We start from the raw sequence: 18,142 nt of genomic DNA on the forward strand, positions 1-18,142 counted from the left end.
TGTTCAAACTTACCAGTGGTGAAGGTTTCCCGCCATCCGGCGCCATCTTCTACCTTCTTCCCGCCATCCGCGAAGTTTTCCCGCCATCCGGCGCCATCTTCGACCTTCTTCCCGCCATCCGTGGAGTTTTCCCGCCATTGGACGCCATCTTGAGGACGCCGCGCGGGAAGAAGAGGGGCGTGGACTCCGAAAGCGCGCGAGAACTGAAGCCCCGCCTCACGTCCGGACGTTGCGTAAGGTCCTGGAAGGAGCCCAGCAGACGCCGACGTCACAGGAGCGCGACGGAAGGTCCTCAACCCTGACGATCCACTGCGGAGCCGCGGCCTACGGAAGAGGATCATCGCAAGGTAGGCCACGGTCCACTAGGGGGGAGGAAGATGTCGGATACGGAGGAGAGCTTCACTGCCCCAACCCCCGCCAGCGCTACCGCTGCTGCAGTTATGCCCTTCACCATGCCCTATATCCCGGGAGCAGCTTGGCTACCCCAGTACTCAGGGGAGTCACATACCCTGCATGACTTTAGAGAAAAGCTGGATAGCCTCTTCCAGGTGTACCCCCTCACAGAAGAGCAAAAAGTGAGCATCCTGGTGGCCCAACTAACCGGGGCAGCCAAAAGGGAAGTAAAATCCTGGCCACCTGGGAGGAAGACTGTCTCAGGGATACTAACCCGGCTGAAGGACACCTTTGATACCCGCACTTCAGCCGAGATTAAGCTTAGATTCTACGGGTGCAAGCAGCGAGCGCATGAGAGTATAAGGGACTATGCACTAAACCTACAAGAGGCCCTAAGGGCCATAAAGCAGACCGACCCTGATGGGGTGGGAAACGAGGACAGGCTGTTGACTGAACAATTTATAGAGGGTTTATATTGCAATGCCCACCGAACCCAGTTGCGGGCAATGGCCTTACAGGATCCCCATCTGGACTTTGCACAGTTCAAGGACAGAGCCATCCGGGTGCTCCGAGAACCGGCACCAGGTGGCGTTGTGACCCACAGACGCCCCACTACCACTTACTACCAGGAGGCGGCGCCCTTGTCAGCAGGGCCTGTGGGAGCTGATGCGCAGGCTTTGGACAATGACCCGGCTCCAGACCTACACCATCAGGTCCAAGAGCTAGCTAAGAGCGTTGCTGCGCTAACCCGAACTGTGCAGTCTTTACAGGTTTCCACCCCAGGGAAGATCCAGCTGGCATCCGGACCGGAGGACATCCCGTGGCGTCGACCAAGGAGGACCCCACCGGCCAGAGGAAGACCCAGTGACCGATACAGCGAGGACGGACGACCCATCTGCCGCCGCTGCAATCAACCCGGACATATGGAAAGGTACTGTTCTTTAAACGGGCACAACCTGGGGTAGAGGGCCAACCCCCAGGAAAAAGATCACCAGGCCCATCGAACTGGCGCGACAGATATGTGGGAGGACGTCCAGTCTTGCCTGTGGTACTGGATGGCATTCCCATGAGTGCCCTACTGGATACCGGGTCACAGGTCACCACCATCCCGTACGTGCTCTTCAAGCAGTACTGGAATGACTCGGATATTACCCACTACCCTGACGACGACTTGAGTATCATCGCCAGCAATGGCCAGCCCGTGCCACAGATCGGATTTAAGGAGGTGGCCCTCAAAATCGGTAGAGTCGAACTGGCCGCACAGGGACTGATCATTGTAGATATTGATAAACATGAGAGTCACCCAAAAATAACTCTAGGAACTAACGTAATTGAAAATTGTCTTGCAGAGGTGATTTTCCTTTTACAGCAGGTTGCCAAGAACGCCAGCTCCGGCGAGCAGCGGGTGCTCCAGAAAGAGATCCGGGCACTGATGCAACGGCAACAAGTGGAACTCTCCGGCGGTGAGATTGGTAGCGTAAGAATGTGTGACCCTTTTCCTATTGCCATGCCCCCAAAAAGTGAAATGATGATTTGGTGCCGGGCAGCTATTGGTCTGAGAGGAAGAGATTACCAGGCAATGGTAGAACCAGTTTACTCAGACAGTAGGCCCACCATTTTGACAGCACGGGGGGTGGTCAATGTACGCCATGGGAGGGTGCCCATTCGCATAATAAATATCGGGGAGAGGGAAGTGTACCTGCCCCGGTATGCCACGCTAGCCAAATTATATACCACTAATCAAAATTCTATACAATCTGTGGAACCCTTGCCTCCATCTCACCCGGAGGAAGGTAACGGCTCTAAGAAAGACATGGAGGACTGGTGTCAGCAACTACATTTGGGTACTGATTCCACTCCCTCACATCAGAAACAAGGAGTCTATCGGGTGGTTCAAGAGTATGAGAGAGTGTTTAGTAAACACCCGTTAGACTTCGGGCGAGTCAAGGGGGTAGAACACCGCATCCCCACGGGAGATCATCCTCCCATAAAAGAGAGGTATCGACCCGTACCCCCTGCACATTACCAACACGCCAAGGGGATGCTTAGAGACATGAAGGAGGCTGGGGTAATCCGGGATAGCTGTAGCCCCTGGGCAGCCCCACTAGTTTTAGTCAAAAAGAAAGACAACACCATGAGGATGTGTGTAGATTACCGGAAAATCAACCGTATCACACACAAGGATGCGTACCCCTTACCAAGGATAGAGGAGTCATTGGCTGCTTTAAGATCTGCTAACTTCTTCTCTACCTTGGATCTCACTAGCGGGTACTGGCAGGTTCCTGTAGCAGAGGCGGACCGGGAGAAGACCGCATTCACCACCCCGATGGGACTTAGCGAGTTCACCTGCATGCCGTTCGGACTCTGCAACGCACCAGGAACCTTCCAACGCCTAATGGAGTGTTGTCTGGGCCACAGAAACTTCGAGACGGTCCTGTTGTACCTGGACGATGTCATCGTATATTCCAAGACGTATGAGGACCACCTGAAACACCTGGCGGAAGTGTTCGAGGCTCTGGCGAGTTACGGCCTAAAGGTGAAACCCTCCAAGTGTCACCTCCTGAAACCAAAGGTGCAGTACCTGGGACACGTGGTGAGCGCTGACGGAGTGGCTCCCGACCCCGATAAGATCACCGCAATTAAGGGATGGCCAAGCCCCTCCAGCGTAAAAGAAGTGCGGCAGTTCCTCGGGTTGGTAGGCTACTACCGAAGGTTTATTCCCGGTTTCACCAAAAAGGCAGCACCTATGCAGGACCTCCTGATAGGCCAGTCCCGGAAGGCCAAGAACCAGAAGCCGCCCTTCAAATGGGAAGAGCTGGAAGAAGAGTCCTTCCGCCAGCTGAAGATGGCCCTCACGGGGGACGAAATCCTGGCGTACCCGGATTATAGCCAGCCCTTTATCCTCTACACCGACGCCAGTAACATCGGGCTAGGAGCCGTACTGTCCCAGATCCAGCAGGGGAAGGAAAGAGTAATCGCCTACGCCAGCCGAAAACTGCGACCCACCGAAAGGAACCCCGAGAATTACAGCTCATTTAAGTTAGAGTTCCTGGCCGTAGTATGGGCAATCACTGAGCGCTTTAAGCATTACCTCGCTTCTTCCCGGTTCACCGTGTACACGGATAACAACCCGCTGACACACCTGGACACGGCAAGACTCGGTGCCCTGGAGCAGAGGTGGATGGCCCGTCTGTCCAACTACGAGTTCACAATTAAATACCGGGCAGGACGCTCCAATACCAACGCGGACGCCCTGTCCAGGATGCCCAACCTGCCGGACGGAGGAGAAGATCCGGAGGGACTGGAAGAAGTTGAACTCCCTGCGTTCCACCGTCATGGGACTATTCAGTATTCCCACCGGGTAAGGAGTAAGCAGGCTGCTACGTTGAACCCCTTACCCCACTACAACTGGGCGGAAACGCAAGACAGCGACCCTGCCGTCCGACTGGTGAAGGAGATGCTGACTCGGCCGGAGGCTCGCCTTGAACCAGACGCTCCGGAGGAAGCCAAACAACTATGGGCAGAGAAGAGTCGACTGTTCCTTTACAAAGGGAAGTTGTGCCGCAGAATGGTTAACTCCCGGACGCATGAATTACTCTGGCAAGTAGTGGTGCCACGAAGAGACGCAGCCATGGTGATGGAGGCATACCACGACGGAGCTGGACACTTTGGATGGAAAAAGCTGGAGTTCCTGCTGCGCGAGCGGTTCCACTGGGTAGGCATGAGGGGAACCATCGAGAAGTGGTGCAGAGATTGTGGCCCGTGCAACCTGAGAAGGAAGGACCGAGCCAGCCAGAAGACTCCCCTGCAGTCCATCGTCACCCGGCAACCGTTGGAACTGGTAGCCTTGGATCATGTAAAACTGACCCCAAGCAGAAGTGGCTACGTCTACGCGTTAACCATCGTGGATCATTACTCCCGGTTCTTGGTTGTCGTCCCCGTCAAGGACTTAACGGCTCAAACAGCAGCTAGAGCCTTCCAGCAGCACTTCTGCCGTCCACACGGGTACCCGGACCAAGTGCTGACGGACCAGGGACCTGCCTTTGAAGCAGAGGTCTTTCAGGAATTCTGCAATCTGTATGGCTGCCGGAAGATAAGGACGACACCCTACCATCCGCAGACTAATGGACTTTGTGAAAAAATGAACCAGGTGGTAATGGATCTTCTAAAAACGTTGCCCCTGGAAGAACGCAGTCTGTGGCCTGAAAAGTTGCCCGATCTGGTGGACCTATACAACCACATCCCGGTAGGTTCCACCAACTGTACCCCGGCTTACCTAATGAGGGCAAGACCTGGTAAGTTACCTGTTGACCTGGAAATGGGAGTCCTGACCCCCGAGGACACTTCACCAGAAACAGACTGGGACACAGAGAGGCAGCAGCAGTACCGGAGAGTACAGGAGAGCGTGGAGCGAAGTCTCTGTCAGGCTAGGGAAAGACAAGAGAAAACTTACAACCAGTATGCTCCCGCTGTTCCCCTGGTACCCGGAGAGCAGGTCTTGAAGAGGAAGAGACGGCTCCACAAGTTGGACGACCAGTGGGAGAAGGACCCGTACACCGTACTGCCCTCAAGCCACGAGAACCCGAAGGTCTGTACCATCAGTAAAGACGGAGGGGAAACCACAGCCATTGTATCCCGGGACCACCTGAAGAAGTGTCCCGAACAACTGAGGAACCCTGAAGAGGAACAAGAAGACCATCGACCCGTGGAAGAAAGGGAAGATATGGTTAGTACCGTGCTCGGGGACTTTCCTCAGTCTTGGACTCAAGTCAATGGTGCAGTTGTGGTACCCGTACTCACCTTCCTCCAACCATCATCCCAAGAACCTACGGAGCAACGGGTAGAGCTGGAAGAACAGCCGGTCCAGGAGGCAGAAGACTCCACACAAGCAGAACAGGAGAATCAACCCTCTGCTTATAGTGAGCCTGCCGTACCCCTAGTGAGACAAAGAGCCGGTAGACAGCTGCCCAGTTTACCCTTGACAGCTCCTACACCCTGTAGTTCAGGGCCAGACAGTCAGCTCCGTAGGTCCACTCGGGCCACTAGAGGCCAGTTACCCGCACGCTGGAGAATTTAAAGTGTATAAATTGTTTTATTTATGTTTTTCTGTGTATTGTTGCTTGTGAATAATTGTGTGTTTCCAGTTGTTTTTAGGAAACCTTGGTGGATTTACCGGGAATCCTTGTATATAGTTGGAGCGTAACCCAGGATGGACTAGAGACTGTTAAGGACTCGGGGTAGGACAGACCCCTACCTGGTTACGTCTCCCTGTGTTGGTGAAATGGACACCTTTGCTTTTCTTCAAAGACTGCACCCGGTTGCGGACACGCCGCAACCATCTTATGTGTTTTTCTTATTGTGTTGTTATTGTTATACTTTGTTATGTTTTTCTAAATGTGTTTAGTCCCGGAGTACTAAATTTCACTAGGGGGGAATGTGGCACCCCAGGGGTCTGGTTTTCCACAGTAATGTAATGTTATGTCTGAGAGCAGGTGGGAGGTCCTTTGGTCAGGGATCCTGTGCATGCCACACCTCCTGCCCAGTCTTGGGAGGGGAAGAACTTCCCCTGTATAAACCCGGGGCTGAGGCAGGGTGAGTCAGCCAAGGAGAGTGGAGACAAGAAGCAGCATAGGAAACAGGAGAGTTCCAAGGAGTCAGGGGCTGGCAGCTGCAGCGCTCGCCCTGACTAAGAAGATTCTTTACCGGACCCGGAGTCCGAGGCTGTGGGGACTAACTTCTACCCAGCAGCAGAATCCGTCAGGCAGGGGATTTCAGGTCCTCTGGCCCAGAAGCCCGAAGGCACGGTCACACGCGTGGGACCAGCACCGCCATCGTGGAGCGGAAGCCATAAGAAGGCCCCGAGTCACCGGCCATACGGGTGAGCACCACACGGTACACTCAGGGACGTGGGCTACTTACATCAGCTTCTAGCAAGGTAGCCAGAAGAGTACAGTCAGTTTGTGAGGCCTACAACTACGCCTGGCCAGGGGAGATCCCATCTGCTCAAAGACTGACCAGGCCCCGTTTGCTAGCAAGTACTCCGGGAGGGTCTATCGTTGTTACCAGTAAAGACCCTGAACTACACCGTACCGTCTCTGAGTGGTTCCTGCTACCCCCATCATCCACGTCGGCTGCCCTGAGGCCATACCCCTCCCGTTGGGGGTTATACTATCACGCTGCACAATCCTACCACCGGCCTCAGCGGTCTGCCCTGCAGCAGCAGCTCCCTGGCTGCACTCAACGGGTGGCGTAGTCATCAACTATTTACTACTAATAGACTGCCGTCTAGTTTGACTCCCTGGGCACGGACCGGGTCACCGCCACGAGACTACAACCCTCCACTGATCCGGCTCCGGGTAGGCTCCCGCATGCGCAACGCAGCGCGACACAGGCCCAGGGGCGCGTCATATGTTGGCCCTTGAGGACATTGCACACGCTGCTGCCAATTCATAGTTTTCCATGAACGTTTATTTTGTGCATAGGGTAAAAGAATACATAAAAGATATTTCTTATAGATGGCAGCTAGCGTTATATTACTCCTGGTTTAGGAGCTGTGACTCTCACAATCCCTCCAGGTGAGCACCTCAAATTATTTCTTTCCCCCTCCACTGTTTTTTTTCCCTATGTTCTGTGCGCTCTATTCCCTAAACAGCTCCATTTTCAATGGACAAATCATGATGTCTAGAGATCTCAATATTCTCCTTGTCAGAGGTGCCCCCATGAGGGTTGTCAGAAGATCTCAAAAACAGCAGGTGTTGTGGGGTGTGCCTGGCATACAATAGTTAGTGCCTACCAGGGTAGAACATCCGGTGAGCAGGTGGCGGAGTCATGGGCGCCCAAGGCTCATTGATACTTGTGTGGAACGAAAGGTACAGTAGCCCCAGCTGGTCCGGTGCTGCAGAAGAAATACTGTGGCACATATTGCTGAAAAATTAAGTTTTGGCTATGAAGAAAAGATGTCAGGATAAAGTATTGCAGCTTATTACATATGGAGATGCACACTGGTCATTGTCATGCTGACCCGGTTACAGCCAAAAGCACCTACAAGGGTATATGGGCATCAGAACTGAACCATAGAGTAATAGAAGAAAGGGTTCTGGTCTGATGAATCATGTTTTCTTGTACATCACGTAGATGGGTAGAGGTGTATAACTTACCTGGGGAGAAACATGGCCTCCAGGCGCACCTTAGGAAGAAGGCAAACTCCGGGGAAGTAATCTATAGTTGTATGTGCCAAACATTACATTTTATCACCCTTTTGGAATTTTTTTATATAAAGTGACCAACCCCAATATAATAAATAATACAGAATTTTACAATTTCATTGTACAATTTTTAAGTCATATCCGCACTTGGAGTATCCTACACAACCCTATATATATATATATATATATATATATATATATATATATATATATATATATACAGTCATGGCCAAAAGTATTGAGAATGAGACAAATAGTAATTTTTCCAAAGTTTACTGCTTCATTTTTTGTAATGGCAATTTGCATATACTCCTGAATGTCAAAGAGTGATCAGCTTAACAGCAATTACTGTACTTGCAAAGTCAATATTTGCCCAGAAAATGAACTTTAACCCCCAAAACACATTTCAACATCATTGCAGTCCTGCCTTAAAAGGAGCAGCTAACATCGTTTTAGTGATTGATCCATTAACACAGGTGTGGGTGTTGATGAGGACAGGGCTGGCGATCAATCAGTCATGATTAAGTAAGAATGACATCACTGCACACTTTAAAAGGAGGCTGGTTCTTGGTATCATTGTTTCTCTTCAGTTAACCATGGTTATCTCTAAAGAAACACGTGCAGCCATCATTGCACTGCACAAAAATGGCCTAACAGGGAAGAGTATCGCAGCTACAAAAATTTCACCTCAGTCAACAATCTATCGCATCATCAAGAACTTCAAGGAGAGAGCTTCCATTGTTGTCAAAAAGGCTCCAGGGCGCCCAAGAAAGACCAGCAAGCGCCAGGACCATATCTTAAAACTGTTTCAGCTGTGGGATCGGACTACCAGCAGTGCCGAGCTTGCTCAGGAATGGCAGCAGGCTGGTGTGAGTGCTTCTGCACGCACTGTGAGGCGGAGACTCTTTGAGCAAGGGCTGGATTCAAGGAGGGCAGCAAAGAAGCCACTTCTCTCCAGAAAAAACATCAGGGACCGACTGATTTTCTGCAAAAGGTACAGGGAGTGGACTGCTGAGGACTGGGGCAAAATCATTTTCTCTGATGAATCCCTTTTTCGATTGTTTGGGACATCTGGAAAACAGCTTATTCGGAGAAGAGGTGAGCGCTACCACCAGTCTTGTCTCATGCCAACTGTAAAGCATCCTGAAACCATTCATGTGTGGGGTTGCTTCTCAGCCAAGGGAATCGGCTCACTCACAGTCTTGCCTAAAACACAGCCATGAATAAAGAATGGTACCAGAATGTCCTCCAAGAGCAACTTCTCCCAACCGTCCAAGAGCGGTTTGGCGCCCAACAATGCCTTTTCCAGCATGATGGAGCACCTTGCCCTAAAGCAAAGGTGATAACTAAATGGCTCATGGAACAAAACATAGAGATTTTGGGTCCATGGCCTGGAAACTCCCCAGATCTTAATCCCATTGAGAACTTGTGGTCAATCATCAAGAGACAGGTGGACAAACAAAAACCAACAAATTCTGGCAAAATGCAAGCATTGATTATGCAAGAATGGACTGCTATCAGTCAGGATTTGGTCCAAAAGTTGATTGAGAGCATGCCAGGGAGAATTACAGAGGTCTTGAAGAAGAAGGGGCAACACTGCAAATATTGACTTGCTGCATTAACTCATTCTAACTGTCAATATAACCTATTGGTACTCATAATATGATTGCAATTATATTTCTGTATGTGATATAAACATCAGACAAACACTAATAAAAACCAGAGGCCAGCAGATCATGTGAAAATATAATTTTGGTGTCATTCTCAATACTTTTGGCCATGACTGTATATATATATATATATATATATATATATATATATATATATATATATATTCTCTATCTCAAGTCTTGGAGCAGAAATACTTCACATACAGAATCTGTTGCTATAGTGAGCTTATTGTTCTGTTCATGATTGCAGTTTGTGAGCTCCGATCTCCTTCTGTGGGTGAATTTCTTTGGGGTCTTGAATCCTCTGGCTGGTTAAAACACGTGAAAACAATCCTAGATGCTGGTATCTTCATTGTAAAGGTAAGATGTGTTGTATCTGTTCATATTCTAGTGCTGCTTGTCTGATTTGTACTATTCTAGGCACGGACTGTACAAAAATGATCCTTTTAGTGCTGAGAATAAACGAGATTTGTAATTATATAAATGTGTAATATTTTACATTTAATTTGCACATTTAGGCCGTGTCAGAAGAGGGCGCCAGCGTGCTCGTTCATTGTTCTGATGGATGGGACCGCACCGCTCAGGTCTGCTCTGTATCCAGTCTGTTACTTGACCCCTATTACCGAACCATCAGAGTATTTATGGTAAGAGGTTTCATTTCATATACTCTATGTACTGGTGGAGATTTACGGAGTTGATATTTTTTGCATAGTGTAACTTTTATTTTTCCCAATTACTATTAGGTGTTAATTGAAAAAGACTGGATTTCATTTGGACACAAATTTAATCACAGGTAACCCTGGTCACTGCACATATGTTGGAAAAGTCAAACAGAGTCACTTATTTACAGAGGGCCTTTCACCAAATTTTTCATGTTGAACTGAAAACACGTTGTAGCTTCAGAGCAGAAAAAAAAATAATTGTTAGTTCTTTTTTTATTTTGCATCTCTGTTGCAGGGATATTAACAATCAAAGTATTTGTCACCTAATGAGTTAATTTTCGTTACATCCAAGTGGGTGTTATCAGAGAGCTTTCACTGTGGGGCATGTACTTCTCCTTGTACGATGTTGTCCAATTATAAACAGGCAGCAAGATGCTAGAAAAAGAACACCTCCACACCATATCTTACAGCAGGTTTCTCAGTGTGTGGGTTATAATGAAAGCCCGGATCTCCTGGTCTAACCTCCTGCATGATTAGAATATCAACTGTATTCAAATCCCATCAATCAACACATTTCAGATATGGGCCCAGCAGTCAGTGTGGGGCTAGGGTCAGCACAGCTGAGTTTAGCTGTGTCACTTTCCAAATCTTCCATCAGCTCTCCTCCTCTCAGCAAAAGAGACAAAAAAAAAACACCATACATTCTAATATAATATACTTACTGTAGTTTTTCTGTGCCATTCCCAGTCTCAGGCGGTTTTGGGAGTGCAGTCCACCTGAAAAAGATGTTGCATGCATATACCCCAATTGCATTGCTTCAGCATATTTTTTTTTTTTTTTTTTTTAAGGTATGGAAATTTAGATGGGGATCCCAAGGAGGTGTCCCCAGTGATAGACCAGTTCCTGGAATGTGTCTGGCAGCTCATGGAGCAGTTTCCCTGTGCGTTTGAATTTAATGAGAGATTCTTGGTCCACATACAACACCATATATACTCCTGTCAGTATGGAAACTTTCTGTGCAACTGCGAGAAGGAGAGGAAGGAACTGATGTGAGAGAATATGTGCTCTGTGTATGGTCACTATAGGCTTGTAACAGAAATAGAATATGGATGGTTGACGTGTCCCTGATGCTGATCTGATCACACGGTGCCCCACAGTCTGGATAACAGCAATCACTTATAAACTGTGAAGGTTGAACCTTGGCAAAAAATTTTCAATAACTGTGCAGGAGAAAAATGTATAAAGTGATGGCATATTGGTAAGATATGCCATCACTTCAGGATTGGTGGGGGTGTCAGACCTTAGGGACTCCCACATATCCGGAGACTGAATGGGTATGTGAACCTAAACCATTTCAGTTTTTTCCTGCCCATCTGGGTCGCTGGCATCGCTGGCAGTGCCACTGTACAGAGAAACATAAGAATGGTGAAATCAAAATGCCAATAATAAAATAAGATGGGTACATGGATTTAAGAATTGCACAGTTCCTGATGTAACCAATGGTCCACTAGAAGATACTTCTTGAAGATATTCTCTGTCCTGAGTAATGTTGAAATCTTGTAGATCTTCTTTCCCAGTCACAAAATGTCCTAACCTGCAGGTCAGTAGCCAAGGACATGAGATACATCCTTGTAACTAGAGGATCATGGCTTTAAAGAGATATTCTTAAAATATCAAGCTCTCATTGAGGCCTCATTCAGACATCCGTATCCACATGTACGTGTTAATGCTAATGCTATTCACATGCCTGTGGATTTTCATGGACTATGTGTCTGTGCAAAACTCATGGAGACATGTCTGTTTTTTCTTCCAATATCACAGATGAAAAAGACCTATACAAGTCTATGGGTCCATGAAGAACATAGACAGCCCACGGATGGCATCATGGTGCTGTCCGAGATTAAAGGGGTTGTCCAGTACTTTATATTACCCCCCCAATGTGTCTCCCCGAGACCCCTAAGGATTTTTGTAATTACCTACCGTTGCAGATAATGCCTGTGAGTGGCGCAATCACTGGCCGCTCACAGGCATCACGTGACCCCCGCCGATGTCGCTGGCAGCAGCCGGGGGTCTCTGTCTTCCACGTTCCAGGTGGATGCCAGACTGTGGGCGGGGTTACCCCCCCCCCACATCACACCCGGCATCCACCGCACGCTCTGCCTCTCCCCATTCATTGGGAAAGCGCGGTAGATGCTGGGAGTGACGCATGGGGAGGAGGTGTAACCCTGCCCACAACCCAGCAGCCACCGTAGGGACCCCAGCGCTGAGTCACGCCTCACTTGTCGTGACATCAGCGTGGCGTCACGTGATGCCTGTGAGCGGCCACCGATAGCGAAGCTCACAGGCATTATCAGCAAAGTCTTAGGGGCCCCGGGGGGATACATTGGGGGGGGAGTAATATAAAGTACTGGACAACTTCTTTAACATTACAAAGCATAGGAGAAACTTTATAACATATTTATCCATACGAGAAGAACACTGATAACACAATGATGGTAAAAATGGACACACTGATACCATTTTTTCACATACCTGTTTAAACCTGTACATGTGAATGAGGCCTTCTGCTGATCACTGAAGAGCCCCATTCTCAGCATCGCTAAAAGTCCCATCGGTCAGACCTCCTGCATTCAGAAAGTTATCTCCTAACCCTTTACAGCAGTGGTTCTCAACTCCAGTCCTCAGGACCCACCAACAGGCCATGTTTTCAGGATTTCCTTAGTATTGCACAGCTGATAATTGCATCACCTGCACAGGCAATAATTCCATCAGCTGTGCAATACTAAGGAAATCCTGAAAACATGATCTGTTGGTGGGTCCTGAGGACTGGAGTTGGGGAACACTGCTGTAAAGGGACTGTCAGTACAGAAGGACTGTTCAAATCAAGTACAGGCGCTCGGTGCACCGTGGTGGGGCCAAGCAGTTCAGTGCATCTTTCCATCTACTTTTTGGAAACGGATTTTCCAATTTTGACTATGAAGCTACACAGCTACTATGCAAAGAAACACTGAAAGCTATAGAACTTGTGGCTCATTCATATAAGAGAATCAGGCACAGTTTCACCAGTTTGGTCAGTGTCAGTTTTTATCATTAGAGTTTGGCCTGAGCTTCAGTTTCTTCATCTTTTTCCATCAAACAGACCTGGAAAACTGGACAGCGCTCAGATGGCAATTAATTGTTGGCCGATTTTTTTTTTTTCACTGACCCATGGATGTGCATTGTTAATTTTGACCTGACACTCAGATAACTATCGTACTATCGTACATTTTGCCACGATTTTCCGTCTCTCAAACAATCACAGATATGTGAATGGCCCCATTCACTCTTCTAGGTACAAGTCGTATCTGGAAATAACACAAATAGGACCCCCTGAGCTATTCTAGCTAAATCTTCTGCCTTCACTGATCTCCAGTCCGGTCTACTTGCTTTTACCTTCTCTGCAATCTCTTTCTTTAGTCCATTCATGAAAGCACTTGCTAATACCCTCTCACTAGTCTTATTCCCGGGGTTGAACCCCATTTCTGACCAGGTTTTCTTTAGTGCATAGAAATAATCCTTAGGATCTTCCTCCTTTCCCTGCACTCTATCTTCTAGTGTAACTTGCTTTTCTGCTTGCCTGTCTTGACATGCTTTTACCAACGCTGCTGCGAATAGGACTCCAGCTGCTGCATCATTAGATTCTGCATCTACGGGTCCGGTCCTATTGGCATACTGTTTTTTTGTCTCATCTATCAACCTATCATAGCGGGCTTCATCTGCCAATTTTCCCTTAATTACCCCCTGCAGATCTATTCTAGTGGCATGATACGTATCCTGTATGGTGGTGATCATTCTAGCAAAACCCATAGGGGACTGGGACGGATCTGGCAGCTGGGAGATCAGTGCCAACTGCTCTGAAGGACTCCATGGTCTATACATTAACATTGTACGAGCTTCCTGACCTGGAACCACTGCATCCCCCCCTGCTGCTGCTGCTGCTGGTGCTCCTGGCACAACTACCGTCCTCATTGGGAATAGACTAGCTGGGTGGGGTCTCGGTCCTCCACATGCCACACAGATGTCTACTGTCAAGGGGTTCTGTTGTCCACATCTGGGGCAAACCCAACATTTAGGTTCCTGGGAATTCTGGTACTGGGGTGGGGGTGACGTCGGAAGCGGACAGGGAGGAAAATCTGTCATTCCAGTTTTTGTCAGTCTGTAACGTCCGTCTCCTAATTCTTCAATCTTTCCTTCAAAATAAGCGCATGCATTCATCCATACATCTACTGTCTTCAACAGACCCTTATCTTTCAACCATCCATGATAGGAGTTAAAGAAGGATTTCCATTTCTCTCCATTCATCTCTCCATTCTCATTCATTCCCGCTTTACACAATATTTTGTCAATTTCAATCAGTGCCTGTTTCCCTTCTCTGCGTACCACTAAGTCTTTGGCTATAATGCCTTCCTTGGCATTTTGGTTCCCCATTTTTTTCGGTTCTCCTCACCTAGAAGAGACTCCTCAGTCACTTAGACAATGGGCCACAAAGGTTTCTGAACCATTCCACTACTAGCCTCTCTAGGACTTATACGCCAACCAGAAAAACAGACCAAAAACATCAATCCCGGGACACATCCACAACACAATCATCGGATCCATACTTTCATTAAATTCTCCAAAGGATAGAAGGCAGGACTGTCAATTTATCTGAGGGATTCTACTGGTTCAAAGGGACCTGAGCCAGACAACAATCTGTTGAATTACCTGGGGAGCCGACCGCTCGGGGGTGAGGGAGTCTCTTCTATGCAGTGATATAATTAGGTAGAATATAACAGTTATTCTTACCTCAGCGCTGTATATATCACCAACAGAGAGCTTCACTCGTCCCACGTCTCGGACCGGTCGAGCACCCTTGGGTAGATTAACTCAAGGTCCCTGTTCGAGGCGCCAGCTGTCGTCACTGAATTTTGGGTCTTCTATCCTTTGGATTACGAGCTCGGAGAGAATGAAGACACAGGACAGGATGTTTGTGTCTAAACATACTCTAAAAACTTTATTACAAAACACAGGGCTAATATACACCCTAAAGGATTTGCCATATATGGTTCGATTATACAGTTTAGCTGAACAAGTGAAAAAAACTAGTTTCTGTATGCTTTAAAATATTTAATTAGACTTATCTAGTTAGCAAGGTCATTTCATCTTTCTGCAAGAACACATTATTACTACAAGAAGAAACATCTGGCCAGGGAAAATCACGTTATCTTTTTAGCAAGGACACGCTATTGATACAAGAAGGAACATTTCAGCTTGCTGTTTTTTTACCTAAAATAACTGTCAGACTTATATAGCATAGATGGGGCCTTTAAACTTGAGGGACTCCATCTTCTGCTATAACAATCATTAGGCTATATTTAGTAGCTTTACCGAGAATTCTATAATAAAGGCTCAGTGGTCAATGTTCTCGTGTATAAAACATTCACATAACATAAAAATAAGTAACAATGCATAACACTGACGTGGTAAATATAAAGCTTCCTCCTAAAAGGAAAACCCCACGCGGGGAGAGGACCACATCTGAAGACTCGACAATGACACATTATGATGGAATGATCATCTCGGAGCTTCTCCTGCTGAGCCTTCACCTCTTTCCAGGACATCGAGGAAAAAAAGAAAATACCTGACTATTCAAGGAACCATTCCTGAATAATTCTTAGTATTCTGGGATATTTGGCTGCATCCGTTCTTTATGGAAATAAGGATCTACAAAAGCCAAACTGTTGTAAAATGCAGCAAATGTTCTATTGTGTGGTATACTGGGATCTACGGGGGCTTCAAACTCTGGGGTGACCATTATAAAGCAGCACAGAGCCCATTGTATAAACTCTACTGGTATATTTAGCTGTATTAGAACCAAAATATCTAACTGAAGGCCCACCATACATATTAGACTAATGTTGACCTATCCCACCGATATTGACAGATTCAGCTGAAACTCAAATGTGTATGGGGGCCCAGACAACTGATTGTTGGGGAAGTTAAAGGGGTATTCCTATCTCCAAGATCCTATCCCAATATGTAGTAGGTGTAATAATAATATTAGCAAATACCTCCAATTAGAAATGTAGTATAGTCCTTCTGATTAGCAATGTTGCTTACCCCATGTGCAAGGCATTGCAGTAGCTTAGGCATCCATGGTTACGACCACACATAGTTACGCTTAGTGGTCGTAACAATGAATACCTAAGCTACTGCAATGCCCTGCACATGGGGTAAGTGACATAGCTAGTCAGAAGAACTATCCTACATTTATAATTGTAGGTATTTGCTAATATTATTACACCTACTACATATTGGGATAGGATTTTGGAGATGAGAATACCTCTAAAGTGTCCGACATGTCCGATTTTGAACTATTGATCCTTCTGTTTCCCTGGAGATAGCTTATCACCAAAGATGTAGGACTGCGGTTCTCTTATAGAGAACACAGAGACACTCGGCTGAAGTACTCTTGTGTATGGGACAACGCTTTACTGTTGGAATTGCTGTGGCATATGAGAGGAGACTGACTATGAGCATCACTATCACGGTGAAAATATTTAGGATTTTTAAAGTCCTAATTTTAGGAGGTCCAAGTCCTAAAAAAATATTATTAACCAGGAACAATGTATTATTTAGAAAAAGACTCATCCATCGCCTGATTGGATTGTTTATAGTCATCTCATCTGCCCATGTAAACAGGACGTGCTGCCGACAATAAGCAACCATCTTGGTACACTTTGTATCGGCCCTTTTGAAAAGGCTTTATATGAGCACCGGTGGACTTGTTAGTGGGGCTGTGGCCTGACGCTGATGATTGGCCACACTATCAGTATTCGGTCAGTATTTTTTCTCAGGAGTGGGAGCCAAAACCAGGTGAGGAACAATCAGAGAAACGGTGTAATAGAAACAAGTCACCAATTCTGCATTTATCACCCACTCCTGGTTTTGGCTCCCACTCCTGAGAAAAAATACTGACCGATTACTGATAGTGGGGCCGTGGCCTCAGGCCACAAGTCCACAGTGCATGACCGTGCTCATTCATGTGTATTTGTACATGTGAGATCTGAAATGAACGTGAACGACTGTGACCTGTTTGGTGAGATAAAGGTTACTGACGCACTTGATCTAAACTTAGTCCCGCAGTCCGGCTTCACCCATTTTTTTCCTACAGATCATATTACCTGAACTTATCATGTGTCTTCCCAGGCTGTAAACAGAGAGGAGGCAGTACATTGTAAAGACGAGGCCTACAGCGTCCAAAGCCCAAACCCGAGAAGCCAACAACTAATCTGTCATGTGTACAAATACATTCCACCCCTCTGTTATCCTGATCAGACAAGGAGCTCACATGGCTCATTACAGGACGGGACGGAAATTCTCTTAAAGTGATCTACACCTCCGACATTAAATGTGACGATACGTTTCTAATGTCTAGACGGAGTGAGCCGTCTTTCTTTTTGACGAAGAAGAAGCCTGCTCCCGCCGGGGAGGTAGATTTCCGGATAAATCCCCGGGCCAGATTCTCCTCAATATATTCAGACATGGACCGGGTCTCAGCAGCGGACAAAGGGTAAAAACGCCCACGGGGAGGAGTAGCGCCAGGTATCAGGTCGATTGGGCAATCGTATGGTCTATGAGGGGGTAATGTCTCTGCTTCTCTTTTATTAAAGACATCCGCATAAGACCAATAGGGAACCTGTAGGCCGGGTAGATTGGCTGGGGTAGGAGAAGGACAGGCAGGAAGAACGGGAACTAAACAAGTCTTATGGCAGTCCTCTCCCCAGCGAAGGACTTCTCCGGTCTGCCAATCAAGCACGGGTGCATGTTTCTGGAGCCAAGGTAGGCCTAGCAAGAGGGCGTGAGAGAGTCCAGGCAGAACATGGAAGAAGATGCTTTCAGAGTGCAGCATTCCCACCTGCAGAGTTATGGATTCGGTGATGAGTTGAATGGGATGCGGTAAGAGACCCCCATCCACGGAGGCGACAGATAAGGGTACAGCCAGGGGTTTGGTGGGAATGTGGTATTTCTCTACCAGGGATAGAGAAATGAGATTTCCGGCAGCTCCAGAGTCAAGTTGAGCTAGTTCACAGAAACTGTTCTCCCCGCAGATGAGGTCTTCCATCCTGGTTCGTCGAAGACTTTCCGGAAAGCCGTGAGAAAGGCTGGCAGGTTGGACACCAGGGAATCTCTT

The sequence above is a fragment of the Phyllobates terribilis genome, unplaced genomic scaffold (assembly GCF_046119375.1).
Source record: "Phyllobates terribilis strain yellow unplaced genomic scaffold, ASM4611937v1 Scaffold_131__1_contigs__length_4997060, whole genome shotgun sequence".
NCBI classification, from domain to species: domain Eukaryota; kingdom Metazoa; phylum Chordata; class Amphibia; order Anura; family Dendrobatidae; genus Phyllobates; species Phyllobates terribilis.